The 27,187-nt window shown below is 42.3% G+C and overlaps 1 long non-coding RNA gene across 3 annotated transcripts; it reads right to left on the minus strand.

Moving 5' to 3' along the window:
* Positions 1-3,240: 3,240 nt before the first annotated feature.
* On the minus strand, positions 3,241-18,768 carry Gm36543. Of its 3 annotated transcripts, none has more exons than XR_380210.3 (4): positions 18,519-18,768; positions 12,391-12,500; positions 10,210-10,344; positions 3,241-6,263 (listed from the first exon to the last, which is right to left on the minus strand). It is a non-coding gene; the product is annotated as a predicted gene, 36543 (long non-coding RNA). The 3 variants fall into 3 exon arrangements; XR_380209.4 differs by having other exon boundaries at positions 12,391-12,570; XR_871536.3 differs by lacking the exon at positions 18,519-18,768 and having other exon boundaries at positions 12,391-12,762.
* Between the last annotated feature and the right edge of the window lie 8,419 nt (positions 18,769-27,187).

The following is a 27,187-nucleotide window of genomic DNA, read 5'->3' on the forward strand; positions in this document are numbered from 1 at the left end:
GGAGCATGGCAGTATCCAGGCAGGCATGGTGCAGGAGGAGCTGAGAGTTCTATGTCTTCATCCAAAGGCTGCTAGTGGAAGACAGACTTCCAGGCAACTAGGGTGAGGATCTTATACCCACACCCACAGTGACACACCCATTCCAACCAGGTCACACCTATTTCAACAAGGCCACACCTTCAAATGGTGCCACTCCCTGGTCCAAGGATATACAAACCATCACAATGAGCATCTGTAAAAGGGAAGAAAGGCCTTGATACAGAGCACAGTGAGACCCTAAAATTCTTTCAGTCTCCGTTGCTTTCTGGGGTGACAGTTGTCTGAGGTCTCCTTTTGCTCAGGCAGCCTGCTTGTCCAGGACGTAGGACCGTCAGGGCGTAGAAGTTGCATGGATAATGCCTTTTAAAGCACTCTGCTGTCGATAGAATTCTCCATGTACTTATCTTCATTTGTCTGGGAAATGAGAGGTAGTTGGTGTGACTCACCCCCTGCTACTTTGCAAATGAATCACTTCTCCACTTATTACGAGGCACATAGCAGCTCATCAGGACGCAGAACCCAGGATATTCTTGCTTTGGTAAATGTGCCAAACCTTATAACCTCGATATGCCCTTGTTGTAGCAATATATAAAATTAACAATTAAAAAAAAAAACCAGGTAAAGGCACTACATAGCTATTTCAGAAAAGAAGGTACACAAATGGCCAATGGTTATAGAAGGAAATGTTCTTCACCCAGGAGGTGCAAGCTGCAGCCATAATGAGACATTATTAAAAAGACAAAGGATAACAAGTGTTAAGGATGCAGAGGAAAAAAAAAACCTGCACATTGTCATAGGGAATGCGAATGAATGCAGACTTAATGGAAAGGGCATGGACATGACTCAAAGCTAAAACAGCCCACTGCCGGTGGATATATGTGCAAAAGAGAGGAAAGCAGCATGCTAAAGAGGTAGCTTCACTCCCAAGCTCACTGGAGCATCAATCAGAAATAGTCATGCGCAATCAACCTGAGAGTCTGTCCGTGGATGGATGGACAGATACAGAAACTGAGCTAGAGATACACTGTGGGACATTATGTAGTCTTAGGAAGATCACATTCTCAAGTTTGTAGCAATGTGAATGTGGTAGCTTTTTTTATATAATGGACACAATCTAGATGATAGCTTATGATGAGAACAGGTGGTTCTCCTTCGTGGCTTTGGAGGGTCCTGTCTAATAGTCATTTTATTGAGGCTCTTGTTGGATGTACTGTGTGGCAATGCTGGAAGTGCAGGGTGAAGTAAACTGCTCATCTTGTGCCAAGAAAGCAGAAAAGAAAGGAAAGACTGAGGTCCTGCAGTCTCCCCCAAGAGCACACCCCTAGGGAGCTAAGGGCTTCCCTTAGGCCTCTCTGCCCCTGGATCCCAACAGAACCCAGCTATGCTACAGGGGAGCCAGACCTTCAACACACAGACTTTTGGTGGACATTTAGCACCCAAACTATAACCATGGAAGACCGTAGAGAATATTGTTATATAATTTAAAAGTGAAATGAGCCAGAATCAGAGCTGTAAGCACTGAGAGAACCCATTTACACCCGAGATCTAAAATATGTCAAGGTCATAGAAGTAGAGAGGAGAGAGGAGATGCTCAGAGGATGGAATGGAAGGGGCTTGGGGGTAGAAGATGCTGGTGCAAGGTGAAAAGCTTCAGTTAGACAGTATGTATAAGTTTTTGAGACCTGCTACAGAGCATGGTAATCACAGTTAATAATAATCTCGTATACATTTGATATCATAATTTATATTGCATCTTTGTGCCACAGTGCCCCTGTGAAAGTCAGAGAAATATGGAAACTGGTTGTCTTCTTCTACCTTGGTCTGAAATTGAAGTCATGTCATCAGGCATGGCAGCAGGTGTCTTTACCTACTGAGTCTTGGTGGTCCCCAGCTCAAACTTAATACGATAAATTATAACTATTTTTTTCAAATTTTTATTAGATATTTTCTTTATTTACATTTCAAATGCTATCCCGAAAGTTCCCTATACCCTCCCCATGCCCTGCTCCCCTACCCACCCACTCCCACTTCGTGGCCCTGGTGTTCCCCTGTACTGGGGCATATAAAGTTTGTAAGACCAAGGGGCCTTTCTTCCCAATGATGGCCAACTAGGGCATCTTCTGCTACATATGCAGCTAGAGAGACAAGCTCTGGGGGTACTGGTTAGTTCATAGTTTTGTTCTACCCATAGGGTTGCAGACAGACCCCTTCAGCTCCTTGGGTACTTTCTCTAGCTCCTCCATTGGGGGCCCTGTGTTTCATCCAATAGATGACTATCAGCATCCACTTCTGTGTTTGCCAGGCACTGGCATAGCCTCACCAGAGACAACTATATCAGGGTCCTTTCAGCAAAATCTTGCTGGCATATGAATAGTGTCTGCATTTGGTGGCTCATTATGGGAAATCAAAACTATTAACACATTAAAATGACAAGTAGACTGGGTGTAAGTAGATTTTTCAAAACAATATTTTTATTAATTATTTGTGAATTTCATACAATGTATTTTGATTATATCCACTTCTTCAACTCCCTGTAGATACATTCTCACCTCCCAACACAGCCAACTTTACATCCTCTTTTTATTTGAAAAATCCAGAGTGCAATTTGTGCTGCTCCAAAACTCTTGCATATGGGGCCATTCAATGGAGCATGGTTGACCTATTAGGGTCACACCCTTAAACAAAACTAACCCTACCTTTTCACCTGCTCTTCTGCAATGATTCCTGATGGTCCAGAGGGAGGGACTGATAAAATGTCTCATCTAGAGGTGATCACTCCACAGTCTCTTACTTTCTGCTCTTTGACCAGTTGTGGGTCTCTGTGTTAACTGCAAGCAACTAGAGACTTCTCTGATGAGAGCTGAGGGATGCACAAACCTTTGAGTATAACAATAAGTCAATAGGAGTTGGATTAATACTATGTCTACATAGCAGAATAATAGTATTAGATTTTTCCCTGGGGTCTAAGATCTAACTAGTCACAGGTTCATAGCTCCTAAAATGGTGTTAGGAATGGGTTCATCTTGAGGTGGGCCTTAAAGCCAATCAGAAAGTGATTGCTTTACTGTTATACCAGTGGGCATATCTTGCCAGGTTGGTGGTTGTTGGAACTTTCAGGGTCCACTAATACTTTTTCCTTCAGTGGTATGCATAGCATCCTCCAGCACTATGAAGGTTAGGCAGTAGGGATGACGTTTTTTGTATCAGTATGAAATCTTCAAGTTCTATGACTCACGTATGTGGTACCTCCAACAATAGAGTCTCCCTGTCAGAATCTACTCTTCACCTTGGTTCAGCAGGCAGCCAATGAGGGCTTTGATTTTTATTGTTGATAACATTTCTATGGAACACTCAGTCAAAGACATTCTGTTTGTTGACAGCTGCATTTCACAGCAGATGGCAGAAGGGTGAGATGGGAAGCTCAGAAGAGTGCGGGGCCTACCATGAGGTACAGAGTCTATGCTGAAGGAGCAGACTTGAGGAGCCCTTGGGTGCCAAGAATAACAACCAGCTTGGAAATCAGGCCACTGCCTGGGCTCTACATCCTAACTATGACTTCCCAGTACTCCGAGTGGATTTGATGTTTACATTCCTTCAAACTCCTAGATCCTCGTTCCTAGTATCAGGAGTGGGGACATTGGGATTGACTGTGGTATGAAGGCAAGCAAATAGGGTTTGTGTCCCTAGAACAGAAATACTTTGTGAAGACACAGAGAAAGACAGATCCATCTATAAACCAGGAAGCAGGTCTGAATCCTTCTTGAGCAATGGCACCCACACTCATGACTTTAAATTATGTGCTTCTTGAAGCCAAATTTATATTTCCAGCATAGACGTATTTCTGAGCTCTGTTCCCCCACCTGTTTAACACTTCTTTCGACACGGAACTCAAATATAGCACATCTGATACAAAATGCTCTTAGCATTTCCCTTGGGTCTTTCTTTCCTGCCCTTGTAGAAGGAACTCTTCTCTATCTGTGGTTCTGGGTTGGGAAGGAACTTTGATTGCCCGGCTTCTCTGACACCCACAGTTCTGTCCATCAGCAAATCCTGTCTGTACTTCTTTAAAAACATACCCTGGATCTATATTCTCCATCCCCAGCTGTCATCCTGGGCCCAAGCCACTGTGGACTGGATCACGAACCAGTTTCCAAGGGATCTGTTTCTTTCCCTTCAAGGCTCTCTCTCTGCCTGTTTTTATTGAAGTAGACAAGGCTGACAGTACAAAGCTCAACTTAGATTCTTCTGCTCAAGTCTCCTCAAAGCAAACAAAACACTAGAGTCTCTGTCTTGACTCGCAGGGTCCTTCATTGTTGGCTTTTATCTGATTCTTCTCTGACTTTATTCATGTCAGCCCAACTCCTTCTGTATTGTTCATCAAACATAAATTGGCCATATTCCTAGCCCAGGATCTTTATCTATGACCTTTCAATTATATTTCTGTGGTTTCTATGTGGCTTACTTCTTTAACTCTTTTCTATGACTCTAGTTTTCCAGCTCCCCTATTAAAAATTCTGTCCCCTTTAAGCCTCCTAAGCCTCCTATTCTCTCCTGCTTCCTTTTCCATGTGACTTATGGCTGTTGGCATGCTATACTTACTATTTGTGAACTTCATGTGTGCCAGCTCCATTAAGGCTATTACTGTTTCTGTTTTTTTTTAAATTATTTTTTATTCAAAAATTTTTATATGTATTTGTGTCTGTATGTACATCGTGTGCATTTAGTTCCTGCAGAGGCCTTAAGAGGGCGTCAGGTCCTCTGGAGGTGAAGTTAAAAGTGGTTGTGAGCTACCTGCTGTGGGTGCTAGGATATGAACTTTGATCCCCTGGAAGAGCAGAGATTTCTTTAGCCTTAATTATTTATTTGTGTGTGTGTGTGTATACTCCGTGCTTGTGCCTGAGTGAGCATGCAGAGACAGAAGATGGAGACTAATGTCTTATTTTAGTCTCTGCCTTTTCCTTTGAGGCAGGGTCTCTCCTGGAACCTGGGCTTCACATTCTCTCAGCCGTACTAGAGAACCAGTGAGTTCCAGGGATCTTTCTGTCCCTGTCCCCTCGGAGCTGGTGGTTACAGGTTTATGCAAGACTTGTGGCTCATTTTGTGGGTGCTGGGACTGACCTACAGTCTTCTCGATTGCTCATCAAGTGCTCTTACCCAAAGAGTTGTTTCTCCAAACCCATTTCTCTTCTATTTACTTTCATGTGCTGAGAAACTTGACTGATAATAGGTTCTAACTAAGTTCCCAGTGACTAGCTATTGAATGAATGGACTCAGACTGAGTATATATGAATGCCTTAATCCACACTGATGAATTGAACTAGGTTATCTGGGCTGGAGAGCAGGCACCTGCAGTTTTAAAAGGCTCCTTAGGTAATTCTGCTACAAAGGTACTTTAGAAGCTAAGATATCCTTTGTCCAACAGTACCCATTAGGCCATGTGCCTATCTCATAGAAACCCCAAGTGTAGAGTTGACACAGGCTATTTGTCTCCTTTATCATATTGAGCATTCTGGGTAAAACTCGGCAATTTAACAAAGGAAGAAAGAATTGTGACCAGAGTAAATTAAAGCAAAAAGGAAGCCTGCTTTGTTTTCACAGATCGCTGTTCTTGCCATATCAATACCAAGCCTAAGGCATTTTCAATAACACAAAGGAATTAGTTCTGTAATTACTTTTGCCCACACAAACCTACAATGTCTGGGGGCTATGGGTTTTAATAATGTTTTTCAGATTACATTTGTTCATGTGGTTGCCAGAGGAGGCCAAAATATTGATTCATTTCAACAGGCTTGCATCCTTCATTAGCCTTGGCTATCTTACCTCTCTGACTAGAGCAGATAGTACATATGAATGCGTGCACACACACACTCTGAAACAAATACACATACATATACACATGTATACACACATAGTCTTCACAAGGGGATTCCTCAACCCTAAAGAAATGTTAGCATATCTTGTTGGATAACAGAGACAAGATTGTGTGACAAGCCTTTTTCTTTCCTCTCACTCTGCTTAGTTCTGCATCTAAATTCATCGTTTTTCTATTTAGCTCTCATGAGTTATACCACTGACTATGTAAAATACTCTGGCCATAAGGCCCTCCTTCCTTGAGCTGGTCCACATCTGGCTTCGCACATCTGCTTGAAATGATGGAAAATCCAAATTTGTGCTGAGCATTGCTCCTCTCTCCTGGGTTGGTCTGGGACCAATAAGGACCAAATCTGCAAAAAAGAGGGGAGGAGAATGAGCTTGCTTCCACTGCTTTCTGAAAAATTGACTATGTGGGTGGTGGATCTGAGAGAGCAGTCCTCTTCTAAAATACTAAGAGCAAGCAAACAAGAAGTAAAGAACCTTTACTAGGAAGTAAACAGGAAGTGAGGACCTTTACTAGGAAGTGAACAGGAAGTGAGGACCTTTACTAGGAAGTGAACAGGAAGTGAGGACCTTTACTAGGAAGTGAACAGGAAGTGAGGACCTTTACTAGGAAGTGAACAGGAAGTGAGGACCTTTACTAGGAAGTGAACAGGAAGTGAGGACCTTTACTAGGAAGTGAAGTGTATCCCCAGGCACAGTTCCCCATACTTTCTTCCAGTGATTCACTCATGACTAGAAAACAGACAGAATATATTTTTTTTTCCTGCCAAGAAAACCTTGTATATCTTCAGAGTGTTGCAGAATGTGCTAGAAGGGCTCTGAGGCCTCTGCTGATGGGACTGGATGAAGCCTGAAATGGTTTTACGATGCTTCTTCCCTTCCCACTCACTGCACTCCTTCCTGCAGGCGCCACTTCAGTCCTCTCAAGCGTGTGGAGCTGAATGGAAATTTTATACTATTGGTAGCAGCAGTTAGAAAATGTCTGGTGTGGGAAGGAGGATCTAACAGAACAAGATGGTCCTTGAGGTGTGGGAATGGAGCCTGCATTGTGTTCCTACCTCAATAAGCAACCTTGGGTGCTGTATAATAAGAAGGGAGAGGGAGGAAGGGTGGGAGGGAGAGAGTAAAGGAGGCGTTTCCCTACTTCCTCATCCTATACTCTGAAAGTGTTTCCCTGAGAATCTCCTTGCAGAAACATCTGAATGTCCCCTCAGCACAGCCAGGGCTGCTGCACCCTCAGGTGTTTTGTTTTGGCAGGTTTGAGGTTGGGACAAGGGCACCTGGGTATTTGGGTTTTCCATTTGTCTTTCTTGACTCTGGAGACCCGGTCTTAGAGTCTTTTAACACATAACAGTAGCTGCTCTGAGTAACAATGTCTCAGAAAAGTGGGACAATGCCAGGAGAACCAGGACTTAACTCTTTGGGTCACTAGGAAACTTCTAGAGATCAAGATGGCTTCTGATCACTGTTTTGTACAGAACATGGAAAAGTTAGCTCTTTGATTATTTTTAAAGAAATAAGATAGTAGTGATGATGAGTCAATTTGTTAACACAGGGCTTTGAAATAATCATACTTTTTTCTTTTTTTTTTACAGAATTACATGTGTCTGTGTTGTCTCCCCAGAGGCAGAGACGGAGATTGACTGAACCACCATTCAGATGGTGCTATTAAATTCCAGGAGGTACTTCTGGTGGTGAGTTCTCCATCACCACTCAGCATTCCTAGCCATCAGTCACTGGTGAACGAGGAGAGAGAGGGTGGGGAGAGGGGACCTGACATACCACATTCTGTTCAGCTCATGACTTAGAGCTGAACAGCAGCGTGTGCTGGTACAGGGGCAGATGATCTGATTCTGGCACTGGGAATCTGTGTTTTAGGCATCACTTTTATAATTTAAGTAAAACTGAGGATTCAAAAACCACTCTTGTAGATTATTTTTATTCTCAGTGATTCAATTCTGTCCATTCTGTTAAATGTGGCAAATGGAAGCTGGTTGGATAAATGCTGGATACTTACCTAATAAGAACACTAAGTTAATACATAATATTGCTTGTTGAAAGCTAGCATATTCTTATCATAATCATATGATATAATATAATAATATCTTATCATAATCAGTATAAATGAGCAAATATTTTGAAAGTACACTGGGCTGTATAAATACTGCTTATAGCCAAGTGATTATAAACAGTTAATTACATGCATATATGGTGAAGAAAATCCTATCCAGAGCATTTTCGTACTATTCTCTCGTGTATTTTAGTGTCTCTTGGGATAGGATTGTTCATTAACATGAAAGATTGTTCATAGCATCCCTTTTCCCTCTATTAAGAAAATGTTTAACCATGCATATGAAGATAAGGCACAAAAATTTAAATGCTGACAATAAGCAAGATATTTTTACTTTGAAATATTTATTTTGATATTTAATATTGTGATAGCTATGTGATTAAAACAGAATAGATAATTTTATATTTATTTAGAGTAAATCCCACAGCTTATATCAGATTAAGCAACTACGATAATCTTCAGTGGCCTCCTCTAAGACTGTTGTCCAGTGACTGTTATTATTGTATCACCATTGGATAGTCATATTCCAGTGTGGGTTGAGTTAGGAAATATTTCCCCAAGGTTTTTTTGTATGTCAACATCAAGACAGACACTTGAGGGTTTTTTTGTTTTTTGTTGTTTTTTTTTTGTTTTTTTGTCAGTTTCCAAACTACTTAGAAATTTATGTAGAAGTTTCCACCAGAAAAAAAAAAATGTCTAGCGGTTCCTTCTGTGCCTTGGCAACCTCATCAGGCTGGGCTGGCACATGGGAAGAGTTTAAGAAGCACATATGCAAATCTATAACAAGAAATTTCAGATAGAATTTAGGAAGTGGTAGTTAAAACTTTTCATAAATTCCAGAATGTGTGCTCTAGCTGGGACTTGGAAAGCTCAGATGTTAGAGACTTTCCCTAGCTTGGTACCCTGGGAAGTTGGGGGCTTACTTGCTTGCAGTGGAACCTTAATCCTTTCTTCTCCCTCTTGGACCATTCTGGCTCCAGAGCAAGCATCATCCTCCACGGGCTCCTGCATGACATTTTGTTGACTAGCTATATCTAACGGTGATAGAACCAGCTAGCCAGGGACTGAAACCTCCAAAGAAACCAAGCAAAGCTCTACTCTTCCTAAGCCAATTCCTCTAGGCATTTGTGGCCATAACAGGAAGCTACGCAATATTCCCTTCCCTTGGCTTCTCCTCTCTGTTCATCTTGTGCTAACAAAGCATGCGGCACATGTGAGTATATGCTAGCAGTGGCTTCAGTCCTTAAGGAGAAGAGAGGGGAATTGGATTCCCCTTTCCATACTGTTTTAAAAAGTATATGTGTTTTTATTATTTTTATTATTTATTTATTTATTTATTTATCTTTGGTTTTTCGAGACAGGGTCTCTCTGTATAGCCCTGGCTGCCCTGGAACTCACTTTGTAGACCAGGCTGGCCTCGAACTCAGAAATCTGCCTGCCTCTGCCTCCCAAATGCTGGGATTAAAGGCATACGCCACCACGCCCGGCTAGTATATGTGTTTTTTTAAAAAAATAAGTTTACACTCTGCAGTATTCATGTAAAGGGGTTAAGCGTGAAAGCTGTAAATCTGCCTTCAAAGATCCAAGAACACAATGCGATGGAAAGTCTTCAGGGAGTTTGTTCTATAGTAGCATTTTCACGACCCAGGATTCAATTTTGTAAGTAAATGAACCTGGTAAGAAGGCAGAGACAGAGGCTGCTCATGCTGAAAATGTGGAGTGAGCTCTCCCATATTAAAGGGGTGTTTGCAAAGTCTTCTCAGCGTTAACGTCACAGCAGCACTTTATTTTGTTAAAAAAAAAACAAAAGTTGAGATTAAAGTTCTTTTCAGATGTATGCCTTCTGCTGTGTACTTCAAATGCTCTGGTTTTCTGGTTTTCAAAGTGTATATTTGAAGTATTATTCAAAATGTACAGTAGCTAAGTCTCTACAGGTGCATGGTCTCCCTCCCTGAGACCCCAAAACATCTTCTCAACAGACTTATCTGTTTGGCAGATGGGTGATGGGGAGTTGGAGATCTTGAACTGGTTTTGGGACTCACTGACTTAGCGATCTGAGCTACAGGAGGCTTGTTAGCAGAAGCTCTTCTTTCTTCAGGTATATGGATCTGTTAGTAGTGGTAGAAGACAGACTGCAAAGTGCTCCGAGCCTCTGGTCTGATTTTCACAACAGTGACTAGACAAAGCATAGAATTCTCTCAGAAACTAGAGTTGGTACTTACCCTTGAAATTTCAAGATGAAAGGTTGTGGTCTTTAAAACACCAGACAGTATAGTGATGTGGTCCTCAGATACTCTTCGGGCATCTACGGAAGCCACCAATGAGAGTAGTATGTGTGGAAACACATGCTCTGGGCCCTGGATTATAGAGAAAAAGAACCAACAGGCTCTACACAGAGGCACATAATATACATCTATGTAGGGACTAATATGAATATAGATGTATATTATAGAGAAATATATGATGAGGATTACCTTAGGAGATCATGGCGGATGTAAAAGTCCCATATTAGCCATTTGCCAGCTGGGGGCCAAGGAAGGCCGGGAGTGTGATGGAGTCCAAGTTTAAAGAACTGGGAGCCAGGAGAGTGTGTAAGTCCTGGTTTCAGGCTGACAGCCTGAGAATCAGCAGCTCTGATGTTCATGAGAAGGGCATGCACACATCAGCTGAAGGATGAAATCCATCCTTTCTCACCCTCCCCGTGTTCTCTGCTGATTGGACAGTGCCCACTTGAACTGCTGATCTCTTAAAAATACCCTCACAGACACACCAGGAAAAAGCATTGACATGCTGGGCATTCCTCTGCTCAGACCACTGGACCCAGAACCAGCCTTCACAGCATCTAATCTGCATTTGTTTCCTCTCATCCTTGTGAGCAATGAAATGGGAGCTTATCACTGTCCTCATTTTATAAACAAGTCGAAGGGGAAAGATAATTTGTTTATGGCCTCATGATTAGAAAAGGCTAGACTCTAACCCCGTGGTTCTCAACCTGCGGGTCGCAACCCCTTTGAGGGTTACATATCAAATATCCTGTATGTCAGATATATACATTATCATTCATAACAGTAACAAAACTACATTTATAAAGTAGCAATGACATAATTTAATGGTTGGGAATCACCACAACATGAGGAACTGTATCAACGTGTCCCGGCTTTAGGAAGTGTGAGAACCCTTCCTATATGGAATAATGGGAATGACTTTTAGGGGTCAAAGCTATAATAGGGACCCCAGGAAGACAGATGCCACAGCATGAACCACCTATCTTGGGAAGTGCAGATAGCAAGCAGAACCCCCCCCCCCCCCCCCCAGAAAATAGCTAGTTGGGGTGTAGCCAGCAAACTGCAGGGATGAGCTACCTCAGCCTTAGAGAATCTGCAGCCCTCCACAGTATGCTGGATGCTATGGGCTGTAAAGCTCTTCTCCGCTCTTGCTTCAGTCTGACCCTTCTTTTCCTCCCTTTTGGAGTGGGACACTTAACCCTCTGCCACTGCATCTTGGAAGCTTGTGACTTGCTCTTTGATTTTTCTTGAAGAGGCTCCCATTTGAATTTGGTTGGCATTGCAAAGGAGATACTAACCTTGGATCTTTGAACAATGCCCGAGCAGTGAAGGTTTCAGAGACCCCTGCTGGGCCGGGTTGTTTGCATGGTGAGACAGACATAAGTCTTTGGGCACCAGAATGGGAACACTGTGTGTGGGACGGATTTTACATGTTCCCCCACGTTGCACATGCTCCGAAGTCTTGGTCTCCAGTTGAGGACTATTGGGGGTTGGTGGATATTTTAAAGAGCTGTCATCCAGTGGGAAGTCTACCAGCTACTGGACGTGAGTCTTTCCTGCCAAGGGGTGTGTCTCTAACCCCTTTAATATTGCTTTATTTTTTCAACATCACAACCAAGATGTAAGTGGCTTTTCTCTGCTTAGCCCAGCCCCAAAGGAATCAGGGACTGAAATCTCAAAACCTGTGAGTCAAAACCTGAGTCTTTTTGCTTCATACATTGATTTGTCGCTGGTATTTGTTATAGTAACAGAAAGCTGGCAATCACAATCCATGTACTTTACATTGAATTATTAAAAATTAGCAGTCAAGGCTGAACAAAGTCAAAACAGCTCCTGTGGTCCTGGTCCTGAAGAGGTAGACAGATGCTAGACTGAAGGCTCTGTTCCCAAATGCAATCACTGTGTTCAAAATTTTGGGGAGAAACGACTCAATCCCTAGCTGGAAAAAATCAAGGAACCAGTCATCTTAAATTGAACCAAAAGAGACCTCAACCCTGGTTAGGAACACTGGTCTCTTCCGAAGTCTGGCAGTTTTTGGTAGTAAAACTCCTCAGGAGAGAAGATCTATAAGAAAGTGAGGCAGGAAGAAAACAAGTGTTAAACAGAGCTCATGCTCACCTGCGCCAGCCAGCAGGCGTCCTGGCCGACTCCTGGGAGGGTCAAGTGCCTCTGAGTCGATGCGCTTCCTGGTTCACTGCCTGTACTTCCCCTTCCATCTTCTTAGTCGTCTGGAGGTGAAGTGAGAAAGCGGCCCCATTTGGAGGTCTCAGAATTCCAATCACGCCAGCACTCAGAGCACTGTTGAGTATTGGCGGAAGAGGCCATCAGCCCCTGGGAAGGCAGCAGGTGCGGAACCAGCTAGATCTTTTCTGAGTTAGGAGCAAGGAGGTGGGGGGCTGAGTTCCAGGGAGCCAGCTGGTGGCTCTCTTCTTTTTGAGTGTGACTCCTCCTGGCAGGAACCCCTGTGGTTCCTGGCAGGCAGCCTGGGAAACACCTGTTGAAATGATCAGGAACCTGGATTGCAGTGTGCCTTGGAACTAAATGGTTAGTACCAGGGTGGTGGTGGTGGGGGGTGGGGGGGGGGGAGACTTAGGCCGGTGGAGGACGCCTTTCACTGGTTTTTCTCTTTGATTTGCTTGTTCGTTTTAAAATAAAATCTCACCCCTGGAGTGGTGTGCTAAGGCACAAATTCCAAGTCCCATTTCCAGTGTGAACCATAAGCACAGTTACCCCTACCCCCAAAGTAAACAGGATACAGGAATTAAAACCCTCTGGACTGTAGGGACAGATGCTCGCCTCCACAACCTCCTAGCAACCCGGTTGCCAGCTGCATTGCGCTCAGCCTTTACAGGTAATTTAAATGATGACATTTTCTTCCTTACATAGCTCTCATTTTACTATAGTTGCAAACTAGTATCCTGGCATATGGTCTGAGAGAGCCAAATTTCAGTCTTTGCAACTTGAAGTCATATACAAATTTTTATTAAGGGTTTATTGAGAGTGGGTGGGAGATTCACTCAATGGTTAAGAGAGCTTGCTGCTCTTCCAGAGGACCCCGGTTCAATTCTCAGCTTCCACGGGCATCTGTACACATATGCCATACATACACATAAGCAAAAATAAAAAGATGAAAAGATTGTATCAAGAAATAACATTCTGATTTCTTCAGTCTGGAAATATTGTTATAAGTATTCTTTCTTTGAAATATTTGTGTGACCTTCTGGAATTTTAAAACAGGCTTATTTTAGTAGATGCAAGATTGTAGGCTCAGATTTTTCAAAACTTTCTTTTAATAAGGGTTCTCAAACGCTTTGACCCCCCCACCCCCTTCCAGCCCACTGTCCAAAGGCAGGGGAGAAAAGATGGTAAATAGGACAAGGAGATGCGGACCTATTTAGGAGTAGTTCTTTGGGGCAATTGCCATCTCTTGTTTGTCAGGATACCAGCAATCCAGTTCAGTAGTGTCAGGATAGCAAACACAAATCAGAAGTGGGGGCACGACCCAGCAGAAACAGCCAGACCTCCTCCAAATCTGCAGGAGTGACCAGGACCACCTGGGACACCAGAAGTTCTCTGCTGTGCCTCCCTCAACAAAGTGAAGACCAGAAGAGGTGAGACTGAAGCGTTGCCCCATCACTGTCCCTTGAGTCCTATTTTTACTCTCTCCAAACATCACATGCCCTCCTGCATGTCTCGCCTCAGTAAAACACCATGTGACTCTGTATCACATGTCACATCCAGAAACTTTCCATTTCATAAGATCTCTTAATTTTCACAGGTTTCTAATCATCCTTCCTTTTTTCTTATAACTCACTGGGCACTTTAATACAAATCACAACACAACGTTTTCTGTTTTGTCATGCATTGCCCAGCTGTGCTATTTTTCCTGTCAGGTCAAGGATGATCTAGCATACGAACCTGAATGTAGAAAGAAGACATCTCTTAAGCATCTGTCATCTGCTGTATTCCACCTGTGATACTTAGATTACATTGACAGATGAATAATCATACTTGCTCTCAGTCATTCGCATCCCAAGTAAAAAGACCAGCCACAGACTGATGTCGGCGTAACAGCCCTAGAATGAACATACAGGCTCACACTCTCAAAGCCTGGCTTCTGCGCTTCTTTCAACCATTACAAAGAACCTCACCAAGATTTTATTTTTCTGAGTGACACCTACCAAGCTATCAACTAGAAATTAACTCCGAGAAGTTAAAAAGGTAATTAAAAGGACTAGCCCACTATATGCTAATATCATATACTCTATGAAAAGTAACTATTTTCAAAGACAAAAATATATTAGTTGTAAGAGGAAGATCATTATTCTGCCTTTTGGGAAATCTCTTTGATATATGGATTAGTAGAAGACACTGGGATTCCCATTTCCATATGTGCAGTTGGTCTGTTAGATTCAGGCAACACACAGCTAGGAGAGGTGAGAAGAACATTGCAGCTGCATGCCAGGGAAGTAAACACATCACGTTTTGCTAAAACATCAAGAAGTCATTCCCTGCCCAACCCCCCCCCCCACACCCCCCCCCCCCCGGAAACTGCTGTTTTTCTTTCTTCTTTTGCTACATTCACTCCAGTAGTGATACGTGTGTGTGTGTGTGTGTGTGTGTGTGTGTGTGTGTGTGTGTGTGTGTGTGTGTGTGTATGTGTGTGTGTGAGACAGGCCCAAAAAACCTGGACACAGTCCCGAGGCAAAAAGTTCACAGAAATTTAGTCTCCTGGAATTGTGACATCCCGTATAACTAATGCTCCAAACTTGTCCTTGCGAATGGATCTGTGTGCTTTCTTTCAGTATTGTTTTATTATGGGTGCCTCCAAGCAATGACTTGCCAAATACCTAAGCAAAATCAAACTTTGCTTCCTGGCCTTCACCAATGCCCTAGGTAGTCCTTGAGCCAACCCTGGGCTTGGAATTCAGTAAGAATGTTACCTATTCAGTGACATTCGGAATTGCCTCTAGTATTGTAAGAGAGATAGTGAAAGAAATCAGGCATTACTATCTACTACATAGAGTTAGAAATCTCAGGGCAAGCTTAGCAAAGTAAGTTTAGAATTCTTATTATAGTTATGTATGGCAGACTACATTACTTATTAGTAGAAAGTCCCCCCACACTATCACTCAGAATAAAAGCCAAGTCACTCCCATATACAGGAATGTACAATGGTTTAGGAAGTAGATCAGGCTGTGGTTTTAGAGTATTGCACTATTCATGAGATGGTTAGCTAGAGGGCAACTCCCTAATTAGAACCATGACTTGGGCATGAAAGCCCTTGCCCCAGGAGTGTAAAGACCTCACACCTGGCTTCTGAGAATATGGCTGACCTTAGATAGAGCTGACTTTGTCTCAGTTGTTTTATTGCCCAGTTCCTGTCAGTCTTTATGTTTGCATTCCTCTGTTTTGTGTTAGAGTCATTAAGCATCCGGAAACCTCATTTTACCTTGCTGATATGTCACCTAACTTCCCCATTTTCTTCTGTATTAAAAGTCTGGTGCTCGATTTGACAAATTACATTCAGATACCACATTCACTTGTGTTCATGCCTGTTTGCCACCCTTTTTGTCGCCAACTCCTTGCCCACCTGTAACTGGAACCCCCTGGTTTCTTCCGCAGATTGAGGGGGGCTGACTGAGCCAGGTCCACAGCATTCTTTCATTCTTTTCCCAGTGAAAACACGTAAGATCTATTTACTAAGTCCAGCATAGAATATACAGTTTTAACTGCAACCACTGTGCTAAGGACCAGGGTTCCAGCACTGAAATTTAACCAACATCTTCACCTTGATGTCTTTCTATTTCCTAGTAACTCACTCTTTTATCCTGCTTTTGAGTTTGAGTTTTTCAGATTCTATTCTAAGTGAGATCTTGCAAGTGTGTCTTCCTGTGCCTGGCTTACTTTTCCTACATAATACCCTTCAGGGTCATGTATGCTGTCATGGTGGTAGAATTTCCTTCTCTTTGAAGGCTGAATACTAGTCTGCTCTACACATGTATCCCATTTTCCCCATCCACTTGTCCATCAGTGGATGCTGAAAGTGGTTCTATTTCTGATTATTGTGAATTGTGCTGCAAAGAATACAGGGGTGTAGATATCTTGTTTACAGACCAATTTCATTGCCTTTGGATATAGACACAGAGATGGAATTATGGGATCATATTATAGTTCTACATTTCTATTTTAATTTCTTATTACTTAATTTATTATTATTAATTTATTGAGAAATCTCCATACTGTTTTTGAATAATGGTTCTACATCAGCTATACCCTTGGCATCCACTTTCTCCACATGCTTGGAAACACTTGTCTTTTTATCTGTCTATCTATCTATCTATCTATCTATCTATCTATCTATCTATCTATCTATCTTTTGGTGGTGACCACCCTAGCAGGTGTGGGCTGAAACCTCTCAGTGCTTTATATTTGTCTTTCCCCAGCTTTCAGAGATTCAAAGCAGGTGTCTGTGTGCTCACTGCTGGCTGTTGGCATTCCTTCTACGCTCTGCTCCACACTTACTTAGAAATAGCCAGGTAGGCCTGGCTTGCTATTTGGGCTATTTGGCCCCTATTTGGGCTATTTGTCTCCTATTTGGGCTATTTATTGGGCTATTTTGGCCCAAATATTTGGCTATTTGGCCCCTCCTTGCTCTCTTCTCTCTCTGCCCCTTCTCTTTCTTTAACTCTCTGACCCCTCTTTTCCTCTCTCCCCTTCCATAGTCCCCCCATCTCTTTTCACATGTTCCTGGCCAGCCTCTCTCCCCTCTCCCTCCCTCTCTCTGCCTTTCTCTTCCCCTACTCCCTTTTCAACTTCCCTTCCCATCCCTAAATAAACTCTATTCTATACTCTACCCATCATGTGGCTGGTACCTCAGGGGAAAGGAATGCCTCAGCATGGGCCCACTGAGGCACCCCTGCCACCTCACCATACCAATACACACACACACACACACACACATCTTTGCTCCTTTTTATAAAACACAGTACTGACCATTGGGTGTTACTCTTGCTTTGGCTCCTGCATTCTATAGCCGTTTCTTAATGCTTAGCTGCAATACAGAGTCTGAAATAAAGTGTTTTGTGTCGTTTGCGTTTTGAACTGAGTTTTTTTCTCATGAGTTTTGAGACATGACTGGTATTGGTTCACTGGGTCCATAAAAAAATTCAAGTACTGACAAGTCACTATACACTACTAAAATTATTGCTGATCTAAGTGGAAGTGGAAGTTACTTTAAGTGCTTGCTGTCTGATCGACCATGGTGGGAACATGTTTTCTCTTGAATGTTCAGATCTTAAGACTGACAACAAATACTGCCAATTATTTTCCTTAAAGTATCAGATTTCTTCATTCACTTTTGAGAAACTGTCATCCAAGCACTCAAGTGTGAGTAACTAAAGTGTGTGTGTGTGTTCCTCAGGAGCCATTCACTTTGGTTTTTTGAGTCATGGCCTCTCAGTGGGTCTTAAGGCGTGTTAGTCGGGCAAGAGTAGCTGGCCTGAGTCCCAGGGATTCATCGTCTCCACATCTTTAGTCTGAATCCCAGTGGTTAAAGTCTTGCACCAGCAGGCTTGGCTTAAAAAATAAAACAAGCCCTTTTTTATATAAGGGTTTTGGATTTGACGTCAAGTACTGTGTTTGCATGGAAGGCCGTTTACCAGCTGATCCATCTCCCCTCCCCTTATCTCAGTGTCCAGTCTCCCATGCTGAAGAGGGAAGGTGTCATTTTGGCTGTGTTTTCCGCTAAGGGGTCTGATCTCCCTCCTAACACCCACGGTTGCCGAGAGCATACAAGACAGCACAATTTTGGGCTAAGGTCTCTCTTTTGCAGGTGATCATTGAGGTGTGCTTCTCAGACTCTGCTCTCAGACGTCCAGCTATGAGTCCCCCTCCCAAACAGAACAGTTTCATCAAAAACATTAGGCATCTTCTTTCTCTTCTGATCTATTCAGAAAGGGCTCAATTAAAATAATTCCTCCCCACACCCACCTTTATCTGAGACCCATACCTTCTTAACACGTAAGAAAGTCTAGGCTCTGAGCAAAACTTGTATGTATATGGAAGGGGACAACACCACACCGATGGGCACACGGGCTGGGGGTGGGAGGGACAGTGAGAATCCTGCACAAGGCCCGCAGAATTCTGTCCAGCAGCAAAGGACGGGATTCAAACTGAGAGAGAATCAAAGAGGGAGTAGACTAATGGCTGGGAGTCCTCCGCTGCCATATCCTGGGCAATCTCACCTGATCAAACCTCCTTAAATCCTGGGCCTTGGCGGTCTCCTGAGGGTGACTTTGAAAAAGAGGTGAGCTTTCATTCCAGTTTCACGGAGGAACTTTCTCCAACTGTTTCAAAACAGGCTGAGCTGTCAGCGATTGCCTAATTTGGAAAAGAGAAAGATATTCCTGACCTCAGGCAAAACACTGAGACCCGGGGTTGAATCCACGCAAAGGATTCTTTCAGGCTTATTCATGCTGCTCCACACAGCTCCTCTGAGCCAGCAGCGGGATTGTCCCAGCCGCCCACAGCTACCTCCCCAGCAAGCCTTGATCTTCCCACGCGGTCACCAAAAGCTTTCTCACCGAGGCTTCATTTTTAATTAAGCTCCTTTCTGCTCAGAAGTCTGGGAAGACTCCGGAAAGACTCCGGTGAAACCAGAATTTCTGATCAAGGATTTGATGTCTCTTCTCAGAGGCACTCGCCTGGCTATGTAGCCTCCCTCCTTCCCAGGCACCGAGCTGTCGACAGCAAAGCTGGAATGGTCCTGCCATGAAAAAATTGTAGAAAGTTGGTCAGCATCTATAGCCCTCTCTGCTGTTTTAATGTTTCCCGGAATTACTGAGTTAAATCCAGGTCCTCCATAGTCATTAAGAAAAGAATGTTCAGAATGAGCAATATATGACTAGCAAGTCATTAACAAACAAAACAGGCCAGTAAAAGCAGAGAAATGGCTGTATAAACCTGTATTTCCAGCACACAGGTGGAAGAAACACTGTATGTTTGAAGCTAGCTTACTGTACCCAGGTCCATGCCAGCTAACATTATATGAGGAGAGCCAGCTAAGCCAACCAAACAATAGAGGGCTGCCATTTAAACAAGGCTCTGACTGTAAACAAAGGCAGAGCTATACCCTGACCCTCCTCCTTTTGTACTGGCTGGTTTTGTGTGTCAACTTGACACAGCTGGAGTTATCACAGAGAAAGAAGCTTCAGTTGAGGAAATGCCTCCATGAGATCCAACTGTAATGCATTTTCTCAATTAGTGATCAAGCGGGGAAGTCCCCTTGTGCCTTCCCTGGTCTGGTAGTCTTGGGTTCTATAAGAAAGCAAGCTGAGCAAGCCAGGGGAAGCAAGCCAGTAAGTAACATCCTTCCATGGCCTCTGCATCAGCTCCTGCTTCCTGACCTGCTTGAGTTCCAGTCCTGACTTCCTTGGTGATGAACAGCAGTGTGGAAGTGTAAGCTGAATAAACCCTTTCCTCCCCAACTTGCATCTTGGTCATGATTTTTGTGCAGGAATAGAAACCCTGACTAAGACACCGTTTAGTTTAATTCTTTTCTCTAACTCCAGTGAGGATGGCTAACTGACTGTGAGTGGTATTATCTGGCTCCTGGTTGTTTTGCTTTTCTTTCTTTAACAACATAATTTCAAATTCTTTAATCTTTTTTGATCATCTTGACTTCTGAACACTGCCCAGTATATTTAATTCTTTTAGTCCCTCCTTCAAGAGGGGTCATTTGTGGGGGATGATGGGTAAAGAGAGTTTACCATCCAGTGTAACACAAAGGAGTCAGGGCTATTTGTACAAAGGTATTGAGGTCAGCAAAGTTTGTAGAGAACTGAGCTGCTCAACTGAGCCCGCATGGTTGAGTATTTTCTGCATAAGTGAGCAGAAGATGTATCAAGGAGAGGATGTGGGATAGATAGCACTTGTCACTTTGAATAGTGACAAATAATTACCCATGCACTCACTTTCAACTCATTGCAACCTCAATATAGTCATCAGTACACCCCTAGATTATGGACGGGATCTAAGGTCAATCTATAAAGTGTGTACCCCAGAATAAGCTAAACCAAATCAAAACACAAGAGGCAAGAAATCAGGCCAGGGAAAGAGCCGAGGTAGGAAAAGCAAGAGGAAGGCACCAATTTAGACACAGAAGACACGCCCACTTCTGTACTTGCCAGAGGAGGCCATAAATTTGCAAGCAAGCCTCTTAGTGCCAACTGCATCAAGAAAGCCAGTTGTTCCGGAGCAGTGCAGCTATTCCTGGTCCTGAGGATGGAGAATTTCTCCCATGGGTCTGTGTGTGATGGACATTCAGTTATTAAGGTTAAACTTTTTAGTTTAAATTTCCTTTATTTTTTTTTAAAACCAAGATAAGAAAAAGTATAAAACTTAAATGTACTATAAAGTTTTTTATAGGCTAAATTTCTTGATGCTCGTTTAATGGTCTTGAACCATTAAACGTAGGTACCAGCTGTCTTTATAATTTTCTTATTGGGCTCTGCAATTAATGCTTACCGTTTTCTCTTTGGGGTGTTTTATAATTATTTGCCCTCTTTCTCCATTAGATGGAGAAATCATGTTGTCTGAGGCTTCCCATGATAGTGGTTATCCAACTGGGATGGTTGAATGACTGCTTTGGGGGGATTTGATCTGGCTTCAGTTGTTTCTTTTTTCTTCTTTTAACAAAGTAATTTCTTAATCCTTTAATCTTTCCTGATCTTCTTGCCTTTGGGAACATTGCCTTGCACATTAATTCTTTGATTAGAAACCTTTGTAATTTTTATTTTCACATCTCCCACAGCCAATGCCATTTAAAATGAGTCTCAACATAAAGTTAAATAATATTCTGGATACTTAGAGGACAGAATAATAATAACCCTGTAATTTTCAAATATGACCTATTCTTATTCAAGTGTAAATCTAAGAGGCTTTGGCTATAAGATAAAAGACATTACTGTTTCAGCATTGGTTTTTATTCTGCAGCATAAACATCCCAGTCTAGACTTACATGTTATTTTTTCTTCTACCATTACAAATCTATTATGTTTTTAATATATAAGTTTTTATGTAATAAATAACATGTCTTTTAAAAGTAAATATCTATTCTAATATAAACAAGGCAAATATTTAAATGTATCAACTCCAAGCTACTCTATGCACACAGGCAAAGCCAGATAAGAGTATTTTAGATATGGAGCACTAGTAAGCTTTGTGTTGGGTTTTGCCAGGCAGCAATTCGGAGCTATAGTCCCAGCTGTGCAGAGGACCAGGGGGTGGCTATTTATAAGACAATTGCAGAAAGACTCATAATAAACCTGATTCTTGCAGGTAGCTCAGCCACAAGGAAGCAGTTCTCTTCTGAGAGGGCTTTAGGTCTCAGAACAAAGGATTTACCAAAAGAAGCAAATAATTAACTCTTAAGACTTATGCTAACCTCTTAATGAACCAGTATAACATTAGAATTAATAAACAAAAACAAAATAACAACAACAACAACAAAAAGTCCCCCAAATCCAAAATGCCCTTGTAAAAATAAACAAGAGAAAGATAGAAAAAAGACTGTTAGTGATACAATTACATAAAACAGTTGTGAAATGGAGATGAAGGGAGAAAGAGAAGGGTTCTCTTCACAGCTTGTGATGGCCAAGAATCAGCCTCATTACATGCCTTTTGGCACAGACTCCAAGGCAAGTGGAGGAACAGGGGCTTTGCTCTGGAAAACAGAAACCCACCTGGAACTGAGTTGAGGGTGAGGTGGGCTAATGAGCTAGCCTCTTAGGGTTGCATAGTTGGCTTTTCTGGCTTGTTCTGATCTGTAAATGGAGTGGGTAGGGATCAGGGAAGCTGTTGGTTATTAAAAACTCCTGTTCATTCTTGGCTAAGTTATTGAACTTACTTGGTTTTCTGGATTGTTATTAGAGATACAAATCTGGCTGTTAATCTGCTTTTCAGTATTATAATAAAATGCTAGAGACCGGGTACTTTATAAAGGAAAGAGGTTTGTTTAGTTCACTGTTTTGAAGGCTAAGATCAGGCAGTCCTAACATGGTCAGGGTCCTTTTGGCTGCACCATGCTATGGGGATGATATCACAGTGGTCGGAGAAGAGACAAGAGGACCACATAGCAAGAAGCTGGAAAAAGATTCCTGGGCAGGTGTGCTCTTTTGTAACTATTCATCTGCTCTGGTCTGCTTTCTGTTACTGTGATAAGCAGATGATCAAACCCATCTTGATGGATGCAAGGGCTTATGTCAGAGTACAAGCTCTCCTCCATATGGAGGAGAGCCAGAGCAGGAGCTCAAACAGGAATCTGGAGTCAGGAACAGAAGCAGAGCTCCTGAGGGAGAGGTGCTCATTGGTTTGTGTCCTGGCTGACGCCTGGCCAGGCTTCACTGTACAGCCCCAGATCAGACACCTAGGGATGGCACCACTGACAGTAGGCCTGGCCTTTGTACATCAACTCGCAATGAAAATGTCTCCTAGATGTGCACACAGGTAACTCTGATAGGAAACAATTCCTCAGTTGAAATTCTCTCTTCCTATGTGTGTTGAGTTGACAACCAAGGTTATCGATGGCACCATCTGTGAGAACAACCTCAAGAGCTCTATGCCAACCACTTCAAACCACAGTGTCTCCAATAACCTAGCTACCTTCCACTAGGCTCTGCCTCCTAAAAGGTTCTACTAGGTCCCAACATGGCCACATTGAGGGACAAGCTTCCAACTCATGAGCTCTTGGCAGGTGTATGCAAAGCTAATCTTAACACAGCACTGGCTTCCTACAAGTCTGACCTATAGTGGGCTACTTTCTGCCTGCTGTTATTATTCAGAAGGGGCCTGGCTTCCTGTGTAGAACGTAGCAGAACATTTTTTAAAAAATCTTTTTCCCTCCCTCCACGTGTGTGTGTGTGTGGGGGGGGGGCGTTGCACGTGCATATGTTTACAAGCAAGTGTGGAGGCCACAGAGCAATGACCAGTGCATTTGGAGCTCTTCAGTTATCCATAATAACTGGCCAGCAAACCCCCAAATCATTTGCACAGTGGTACTGAATGGGATTTTTATTCATTACTGACCATGGGGATAGTCTCTTCTCAGCAGAAAGAGGAGCCTAGTTTGCTATGAAATGACTATGGAAGAGGGATAAGTGTCAGATTACTTCAGATGGTTCTCTCTGCTTGCTACCAGTGTCATGCAGGCCAAGCTTGCTCAAGGAAGGAGCTCTGTGCGTGGGTACCCTTGTCCTCAGGCTTTTTGGTAGAAATGCTGGTCCCTTTATTTACCCAAGCCTTGGCAGACTACCATTTGGAAAAGTTATAAAATGTTTCTGTACTCTTTCTAGGGCAACAGAGGGGAAAGAGAAAGAAATTCAGTGTTTGACACTAGGAATCCAAAGAAGAAAAATAGGCCAGTGTAGACATTCTAAGAAATTTGTAGCCAATCAATAGGTTTGAGAGGTAGGGATTTTTGAGAGAGGGGCATCATGCCAATTATTTAGGCTTCCCTGTGGTACATCCACCAAAGCCTAGGGACCCGTGCTACCAGCATCCTCTTTAAGCCTTACACCCAGACTTGATATACATCATCTCAGGATGATGAACTGGGTTCAGGCTGACAGAAATGGGATGTTTCCATCTGAGAAAGACTAAAAACAGCCCAATAGAGTGTTCACCATCCTTTCAGTTTCTTCAGTGACTTGAGTGTGCAATAGGGACATACACAGACCTGCACACACAACTGAAACTCACTTCGCCAAGTGATGCTGACTTCAGGTGTAGCAAGCCTACTTTCTGATTTAGTCAGATCCCTCTCGCCTTTAAACAAGGAGTGTGGTGACCCACTTGAGGGTCCAGGCCAGCGAATGGGTCTTCCTTCTCTGTTTGCACACGCTAATTTAAATGTTTTCTTGCTCAAAATATTATTTACAGTTGACTTTCTGGTAATCTTCCTTCCAACTGAGAGGCAATCCATAAGTCAGCATAGGTGGGGAAATGACCAAGAGAGGAAAACTGATATCCACAGTCCAGGAGGTTGCATGTTAGTCAAATTTCATGACCTGTCTATAAACGTCTCCTTGCAGGTAACCCAATGCAACTGCTTCCCTTTCCCATAGGTTTTTTTTTGTTCATTCATTCATTCATTCATTCATCACATATTGCAGTGAACTAACTACTCCTTTATACTATTCTGGGCCATGAGGAAACAGTGGTGAAACAGACAAAGCTGATCGTATGGGTTGTGTGTTCCATCAAGTCAATGGAACACATTGTGGGGGTCACATCAAAAACAGTAAAGGAAATGGTTCACTGTCAGAAAACACTGTCATGGAGTCAGAAGTCACCCAGAGAATTCAGAATGACCTTCCTGGGGAGAAAGGAGCAACAGCAGCAGCAGCAGCAGCAGCAGCAGCAGCAGCAGCAGCAGCAGCAGCAGCAAAACAAACCACTGCCCCTTGAGCGTGTAAACATGGGTTAGTTATCATTCACCTTGTAGAACATGTCTATCACAGTTCTGTGAAACATACCACGACATTCATGGCATAACATGTCAAGGCTGCATTCCTGGTAAATGTCAGAATTCTGAATGGACTCAGGTCTATTTCTCATCCACTTGTGAACTTTCAACTGCTCCATGTTGCTTGGAGAGCTAGACCATTAGGTTAGGCTAGAGGTATTAAAAATATGTAGAATTCAGTATGGGCAGGTGATGTATCTGTCTGATCTATCTATCTATCTATCTATCATCAGTCATCTATCTACCTACCTACCTGTCTACATACCCATCTGTTTACCTACCTATCTATCCTGTATATAAATATAAATATGTATGTAGGTCTATTTGTTGTGAAAATATAAATACAGATATTTATGAATATTTCAATTTATCTGATACAATTAATGTAATATATAGCGCAGAACATTCACCAAGCCATTTCAGCCGTCACCGAGCCATCTGTTGAGTCGCAGACACTGGGTCCACAGCGAATAAGAGATGGTGGAATGTTCAGCCTTAGTTGGGACATCTATATTACACCCCTCTTCTGAAGCTCAGGGATTTTTGCAGAAGACAGGGAGGATAGAGTTTAAGAGCTGAAAGTGGCAAATGGCACCAAGGAAGCAGTGCTTTCCAGGGCAGTTGCATGTAAGCCACATGGTGAGAATGAAAACATGCACAAGATCCCAGGATGGAGAGGGAAGGCAGGTATGAGTCCAACCCCTAGAGAGGGAGACATTGGCAACTGATAGAAGCTGGGAGAGGGGAGTCAGTTCTCTTTAAGAATATAGCTGGTAGGTCAGCTATGCTCCAGTGGAAAGCCATACAAGAGAGTGGATTTCTCCTTCCAGAAATGATACTGTTCACAGTATTGTATCTTCTGCCAACCCCTGCTGCACCAGTATCAATCATATTGCTGGTTTCCAGCTCTTATAATAGTAGTTGATAACATTTACATTCTCTCTCTTTGTCAAAACTATGAAAATGTCTTTTATCTCAATAACTGAAACCATTTTAAAATTATTTACTTCTGTACACAGATTCTTTCATGCAATATATTTTCCACTGTCTGATCATTTTACACTTGAAATTAGTGGTTTATATAGTTGATTATGTTTCATCTTTAAAATAGTATTCCCAACTGTCCTTAATAAACTTCTTTATTAGTTTATATGGCTTTAATATATTTAATTTGTTTAAATTATATTTATTGAAAACATCCCCACTAACAATTAAAGCATTTCTTTAAAACTATGGAAAGCATTGACATTTATAACAGAATGTCACTTGTTGGAGCCATTCTCTCCATTGGACTTTTCCAGTGCCTACACAGAGGTCCAGTTTATTCCCTAGGATTGCTGGCCTGATTTGCTTGACGTAAGCCAGCCTGTGTTCAGGCCCAGCTCCAGGTCTTGAAGACAGATGGTGACTTCGATAAGGAGTTTTTCTCATGACACCCAGCCTCTATGCAATCCCTGCTTACCCTTCAGGGCAAAGCTCTCTTCCCAGGACTCCGACAGAGATGGGCAAGCTGTGCAAAGCCCAAGGTTTTGCATTTCCAACACCAGAGAGCGACCCATCAGATCCAAATAAGTTTTCTGTTTGTTATTCAAGCCTCAGCTCACACATTCTTTAATTTTTCTATGGTGTTTAATTAAGAAAAGACTTAAGATTTACATAAATTTCATCTTTTATGACATCATCTGGAAAATGAAGTGCTGAATTAGAACAACCAGAAGGTTTTAGAAAAGGAGATAAAGCTGCATTCTCCCCATGGTACTTCCCACAAAATTCTAATTTTTATAGACAGAAGCATTTTTCTTTAAAACCACACTTTCCTCAGTTTTGACTCTAACACATTTTACATGTATTTGCCACTTTTGTTGGAAGCACAAAAACTATTGAATAGGCCCAGATACCGAATTTCATATTTTAATTAAAATATCAAAGTGTTTTTATGTAAAATTAAAATGTAGTTGGTTGTACCAAGTTTAGTAGTTTACTAAAAATATGTTTTCTCATTTCGGCATGTACAAACATGCATATACATGCATAAGCACATACCATGTTTGCAGACATGCTCACATCATTCTTGTTTTAAAAGTCACAGTAAATCAGAAACAAATCTGCCAGATTGTTTTTACTTTATAACATGCTATTATAATTTACAAATTTTCTCCTTGGCTCATGGTTTTCAACAGAGCATGGCTGCCATTTTGATGTAATAAATAAATGTTGAGCAAATTTGATTTTGAAAAGCACTTGGAGCAGTATTGGCATTTGATATTTGTCCATGTTAACATCATCTTACTCATGGTTTTGCTGAAATGATCTTATTTTCCACTCCAGGAAACACATTATGCATTTCATTACATACTGACATATACTATATTAGAGGACTTGGGCTGTCTA

Source organism: Mus musculus, chromosome 10 (genome assembly GCF_000001635.26).
Source record: "Mus musculus strain C57BL/6J chromosome 10, GRCm38.p6 C57BL/6J".
NCBI lineage: Eukaryota > Metazoa > Chordata > Mammalia > Rodentia > Muridae > Mus > Mus musculus.